The following is a 6,115-nucleotide window of genomic DNA, read 5'->3' as shown; positions in this document are numbered from 1 at the left end:
CACACACACACACACACACACACACACACACAATAAAATGTATTATGTTCATATAAAGGTGTTTTACACATTTTTAATTAAGCTTTGCATTGTATCATATTTTAAGGTAAACATACTGGTATAGTGTATAGAATTTATACAGAAATACTAAAAAAAAGTGATTAGTGAAGATAAAGTGGATGTAAGTGTAATTTCTGTCTTTTTCCCTCAGTTTCACTGAGAATGAGGCAGCAGAATACACTTACACTGTGATGCTCTAGTGTCTTTTATCTGAGGTGACGTGGATGATGCTGTTTGAAGCTTCTGTGTCAGAATAAAAGGCCCTTTTGTTTTTCTCCTTATCAGGGAGGATATGAAACAGCAGCGACTTTTACTCATTTAGAGAAATAGCTTCCTTCACTGGGAATTGAGTGTCTGTATGAGAGAGGGAGAGAGAGTCCTGATAGCCGGTGAAGCATGCCACTTTCAATTTCAACAACAAACAGAACTTCACGCAACAGAAGGAGAATATAATTGAATATGTGTGTGATTACAAATATTAAGGCTGAGGGCACCTGATCTGATGCCTCACACAAAAACTCCTGCTGCACTGTAAGAACCTCTTTTTACCACCAATTTGCCACCTGGAACTGATTTTTACAAGCATTTGTATCTTTATGAGGAAATTTTAGCATTCTAACAACATAAAAACACACCATACCTATTTAAATGAAATGGTTAAATTAAATCAATTAATTAATTCCAAATTAGAACAATTACGGTTGCTAATTATGAAATCAAATCTAAAAAGCATCTTATGGTGATGCACAAGATGTTGTAACACAAAAACTCTGCTATAATACCTTTTTATAAATGCCTGTCACCATGTAATATTATACTATTATAATATTTGTGGCATTTTTGTCACTTTCAGTGTCATTTCTGCCCCAAGCCATGACTAATTTCTGACCATCTTGCTGTCAACCAACAGACAGCGCAAATAAAGCACTGACCAAACCCAAATATATCAAAGATTTGACAATGTACTTCCCACATCATAAATAGTTGAGTTAAACCCATACCGACGACAGCTGAAGCGATCTTGCATCTCAACAAACCCCAGGCCTGAGGAATAACCACCGCCATTGTGTCAGAAAACTGAACACATCAGTCACTCATGCTAATATGAAGTTGGTCTGGATGGCTCTGTGGGACGACCGCAGCACTGCGAAACATGCGAGAGACTTTGGCTCAGGCGTTCTTTAATCGACTGCCGTTGTGTCTAAGAGCGGCACTTACGGCTCCCGCTGTGCTCTATTCCAACTACTCTATTTGTTCTCAACTGGCGGGTTGTGACCCAAAAATGTGTCCCAAATCTGTTCTGACAGGGTTGTGGACAGCAGCGAAAAACAAGGCGAATAATAAAATGCAACTAACCATATAATTGTGCATAGTTATGCAAACAAAAAGAGGCTTATCAGCTTTTAGAAGAGATGAGAGAACATTTTCCTTCCAGTTTTCTATGTCCAAGACATGTGTCCAATGGTATTAAACACAAAATCATCTGTCACTTGATAATATGGCTAATAGTAATACAATAATAAAAAGCTATATGTCTATTATGTAAATATATAAGATATATTTGGCACATGTACATACATTTATCATAATGTGTGCCTTACCAGAGAAGGATTGGCTGATTCTGGTTCCTCTCAAAGCTTTTCAACAAGGCTTTTTCTTCTGACAATCCTCTTTGGCTGGATCGATGTGGGCATTACGGCATGATCTTCTAAGCTGCTTTGAAACAATATGCACTGTGAAAACACATTATACAAATTAAACTGGCTTGACTTTACTCAACTTTAAACATTTCAGGCAAAGGTTTAGTCACATCAGTATTTCTAACAACTAGGTGTCATGGTATATCACGCTGAATACAAAAATATAAAATACAAGAATACAAAAAGTATTCTCGCAGCTTCATAAAATTAAGGTTGAACCACTGATGTCACATGGACTATTTTAACAATATCCTTACTACCTTTCTGGGCCTTGAACGTGTCAGTTACATTGCTGTCTATAAAAAGGGTCAGAAAGCTCTCGAATTTCATCAAAAATATCGTAATTTGTGTTCCGAAGATGAACAAAGGCCTTATATACTGTAGGTTTGGAACGACATGAGGGTGAGTAATTAATGACAGAATTTTCATTTTTGGGTGATGTATCCCTTTAATAAGGTTTGATGTCACCGTTTCATTCTTTGATCCTACACGAGTGGCAAAAAAGTTTGCGCCTAAAACAATACAGACACTGATGCACAATCAGGGAAGTGTTTTATGTACCTAAGGCATATACAAATAATGAATTAATCTTACAAGCTCAATGATTTAGCTTAAAGGGTGAAACTGACTCATTCTGTTACTTCTATCGACAATAGAAGGTTCTGAGTCCTGCTTCAGCCTACATGAGGCAAAAACAGATGCTGATAATCAATAGAAATAAGTTTAAAAGGAGGAAAACCCTCATATCATGTATTTCACAAAATTATGTGTACATGTTCCGCCAATTTAAAAAAAAAAGATAACAGTGATGAATTGAGAAATTCCAGAGTTGATTCCAGAAACAGGAATCGCTTCCAGAGTTGATTCACAAACTAGGAATTTGAGTCAGAAACAAACAGCCGTAATTGAGAGAGATGTAATATTCTACAACCATTTTAAAGAGTGCAGAAAACCGGTAATATATTCTGTTATTTATTTCGTTTCTCTGGAGGATGTGATTGTTAGCACGGCATTGCTCTCCTGACGCAGTGTAATTACATAAGTTCTATTAAAGGCCAGTGCTGTCTCCTCTTAGGCAGAGGCACATGGAGGAGATGTAGTCATTACTGTGGCTCGGGCCCGCTCGCACATGGCCAGTAATACTTTGTAATGACAGAGCCTGGCAGTTATTTAAAGTTTTCATTTAAATCTTGCCCTTTTGACCCTGCGGGATCACACATGCTCCAGTCAGCCAGCGGAACTGACAGCCCGAGGGAAGCCGCAGCAGACCCTGTCCCATCATGCTTTTCTGCCAACCTAATCAACAACAATGACTGCTCCACTGATAGGACAAATATACCACCACATCCAGATTCAATCAAAACGGCTAATTTACACCAAATTGATTGTGGACAGATCCATCAGCAGACTGCCCTTAGGAAAGAACCTTTAGTGCTCAGTTGTTTACTCTTTACAACATAAGATTACATGGAGAACAAATAGAGACATGCTGAGGTTGCCTGATTCTCAAATTTTTCTCCTGAAAAAATGATCCCAGAAATCTCGCCTCTTCTGGAGTTTCATAAGAGATCTCATCAATGTCTCAAATCATACTCAGATTTGCCAAGATCCACAGTGTCTGCAATATTTCAATATGAACTCAAATATTTCGAATCAAATAATTCCAAAATAAAATTATGCAAGCTATCCACATTCATTTAATAGATCTGTACACTTACTGTACAGTATGTCACAATTGTCTCATTTATGTCTGTTTTTATGTCTCCCAAGCAGTGTCAATATGGTTAACTAAAACTACAACTATTAAAAACCTTTTTTGTATTTGAAATAGATGAAATAAAAAATATGTATATAAATATTAGATAAAAGACTACATTTAAATACAAATTAGAAAGTGAAATTAGTGAAATTAATAAGTGAATAAGTACGAAAATGGCTAAAACTGAAATAAATCTAGGCTAGATTTAAAAAAATATATAAAAATAACAAAACCACAAAATTACTAAAACTTAAACTGAAAATTTAAATGGAATTAAATGGAATTAAAATTAAAACTGAAAACATCAAAATAAAAGTGCAAAATATTAAATCTAAATACTATAGTACTCCGTTTAAAAAGTTGGGTTAAAAATGTAAGCAACACAAAAATTTGGAGTAACAAAAAAAAAAACATTTTTTACCCCACTGTATAGCATATGAATAAAATAACACTGATCTAAAATAAAAAATAAAAAAGATGACTAAGAGCAATACATTTACCTCATGGGAAATCCCATGACATCAGGGCTGTTTACCTTGTCAGTCTTCCTAGCCTTCCTTTTATGAAACCTACTGCACCCACCACATCAACAGCATGTGGTTCTCATTTTAATCATCAACACCCTTTCCAGTTAACACATCATTAAAAAAAACATTTACTCTTTATAGAGAATTGGATAACAGCTCATTATGCTCGAGTGCCATTTACAAGACAATAGCTTTTACATCAGTGGATTACATTACCAGAGAACAATGCTGCGATTCACAACACTCAAGGGAAAACACAGTCGATCTTTATCGTCACCTGTTCACAAACCTCAATCACATCAACACCATTATTCACTTGAACCCAGGGGAATGTTTTATTGCTCAGAAGTTGCTCTTTCACAACTCAGAAGCACTCAGTTGCGTTTCCATTTACATTTATGTATTTGGCAGATGCTTTATCCAAAACCACTTATATTACATTAAAGATGTACATTTTATCAGTTAATGAAGGTCCTGAAATTAACTGAGAGACAAAAATAGACACAAATTAGAAAATATGGTCACATTTACCATAGTTCGGCAAACAGATTTTGCATCAAGTTCACACGAATTCGCTGCATTGACCAACAGAAAGCTGCTTGGTTAAAAGTAACTTCTGTGTGAGTGATGCTGCATTCGTCGCTATACTTGAAACTGGACAGTGCTTTCAAAAATTCAACAAAAATGTCCAAAAAGCAGCTTTTTTTAATCTCGCCTTGAAAAAATAATTCAGATATTATAGAGACTTTCCCAGATCAAAACTGTGACTAGACAACACTCATCTTAAAAAAGTGCTTCTACAAGGACAGAATCACCTGCATCCATATGAGCATCCCTCCTTTGTGTGACTAACTTTTTCTTTGAAAAGTCAATAATCATTTTCTGTCACGCACTCGACCCCTCACCAGTGTGTGTTGAAAGTGGCCCGCCGTGACCCTTGGCAAACAACTGACTGATGCTTAACTCTGCAGACAATGCAGCATCAGTGTCGACTGTGGTGTGTCGAGCGACCAGAACAACCTGATCTTTGTCCTAAATATTCAGCAGGAGCTCTGAGCATTCTCAGCATACCCGAATTTATATTAGTAGTGCTTGCTAACGTCATACATACTGTAGAAGTTGGGATCTGAAGAAACCCCTGACCTTAAAGGAGTCATATGACGTTGCTAAAAAGAACATTATTTTGTGTATTTGGTGTAATGCAATGCGTTTATGCGGTTTAAGGTTAAAAAAAACACATTATTTTCCATATAATGTACATTATTGTTTCTCCTCTATGCCCCGCCTTTCTGAAACGAGTCGATTTTTACAAATCTCATCGTTCTAAAAAAGCGAGGTGTGCTCTGATTGGCCAGCTATCCAGTGCGTTGTGATTGGCCGAATGCCTCAAGCGTGTTACAGAAATGTTACGCCCCTTAACATACTGTGATGCCGTCTCCCAGCAGGATGAGACAAAACCAATAAAACCTAGTGCTGGGCGGTATGGCCAAAAATGTATATCAAGGTATTTTTCAAAATTATATTGGTTTCACGGTACATGATGGTATTTTTTTTTCATGCATGACCGGGTGTTAACCATATTTTCTACTGATTGAGAGAGGAAATATACTGCAGTATATTGACTTAGAATGCCCTATTTTACTGTCATGATGAGTGAATATTGTCAAAAAATACCACACTAAATAGTCAAACTGAAAAAAACAACAAACAAAAAAGTGCATGTGATATTAACAGACGAACTACGCTCATATTTATAATTCCAAACAATCAGTAAGCGACAGGTGCTAGGAAACACTGTTTTGAACTCATTTATTGACGAGTCGGCTGCGGTGCATATTGTGGATGAGTTCTTCTGTCATCACGTTCTATTAGTTCTACAGCTTCAGTTTCGGAACTTTCACTCTTATACAGCTGTTCCCTCACCACAGAGCAACAGTGAAAAGGGACCCCTTTCAAACGGTGTCGCGTTCCGAACGTTGTTTAAGCGACATACACCGTATTGCAGTATTGCAGTATTTTAAAAATGAATATCATAACAAAAATAAACACCGGTATTTGGTATGAACCGG

General features: G+C 36.6%; 1 long non-coding RNA gene across 1 annotated transcript in view; it reads right to left on the bottom strand.

The window, feature by feature from the left end:
- Positions 1-1,779, bottom strand: part of LOC107665570 (uncharacterized) — a 17,793-nt gene extending 16,014 nt beyond the window's left edge. Inside the window, exon 1 of the long non-coding RNA XR_001631565.1 lies at positions 1,662-1,779. This is a non-coding gene — a long non-coding RNA (uncharacterized LOC107665570). The remainder of the gene's footprint in view (positions 1-1,661) is intronic.
- Between the last annotated feature and the right edge of the window lie 4,336 nt (positions 1,780-6,115).

This window comes from Sinocyclocheilus anshuiensis, unplaced genomic scaffold (assembly GCF_001515605.1).
Source record: "Sinocyclocheilus anshuiensis isolate Anshui unplaced genomic scaffold, SAMN03320099.WGS_v1.1 scaffold407, whole genome shotgun sequence".
Taxonomy (NCBI): Eukaryota; Metazoa; Chordata; class Actinopteri; order Cypriniformes; family Cyprinidae; genus Sinocyclocheilus; species Sinocyclocheilus anshuiensis.
Note: the sequence above shows the minus strand (reverse complement) of the source record. Positions and strands in the feature narration are given on the sequence as shown.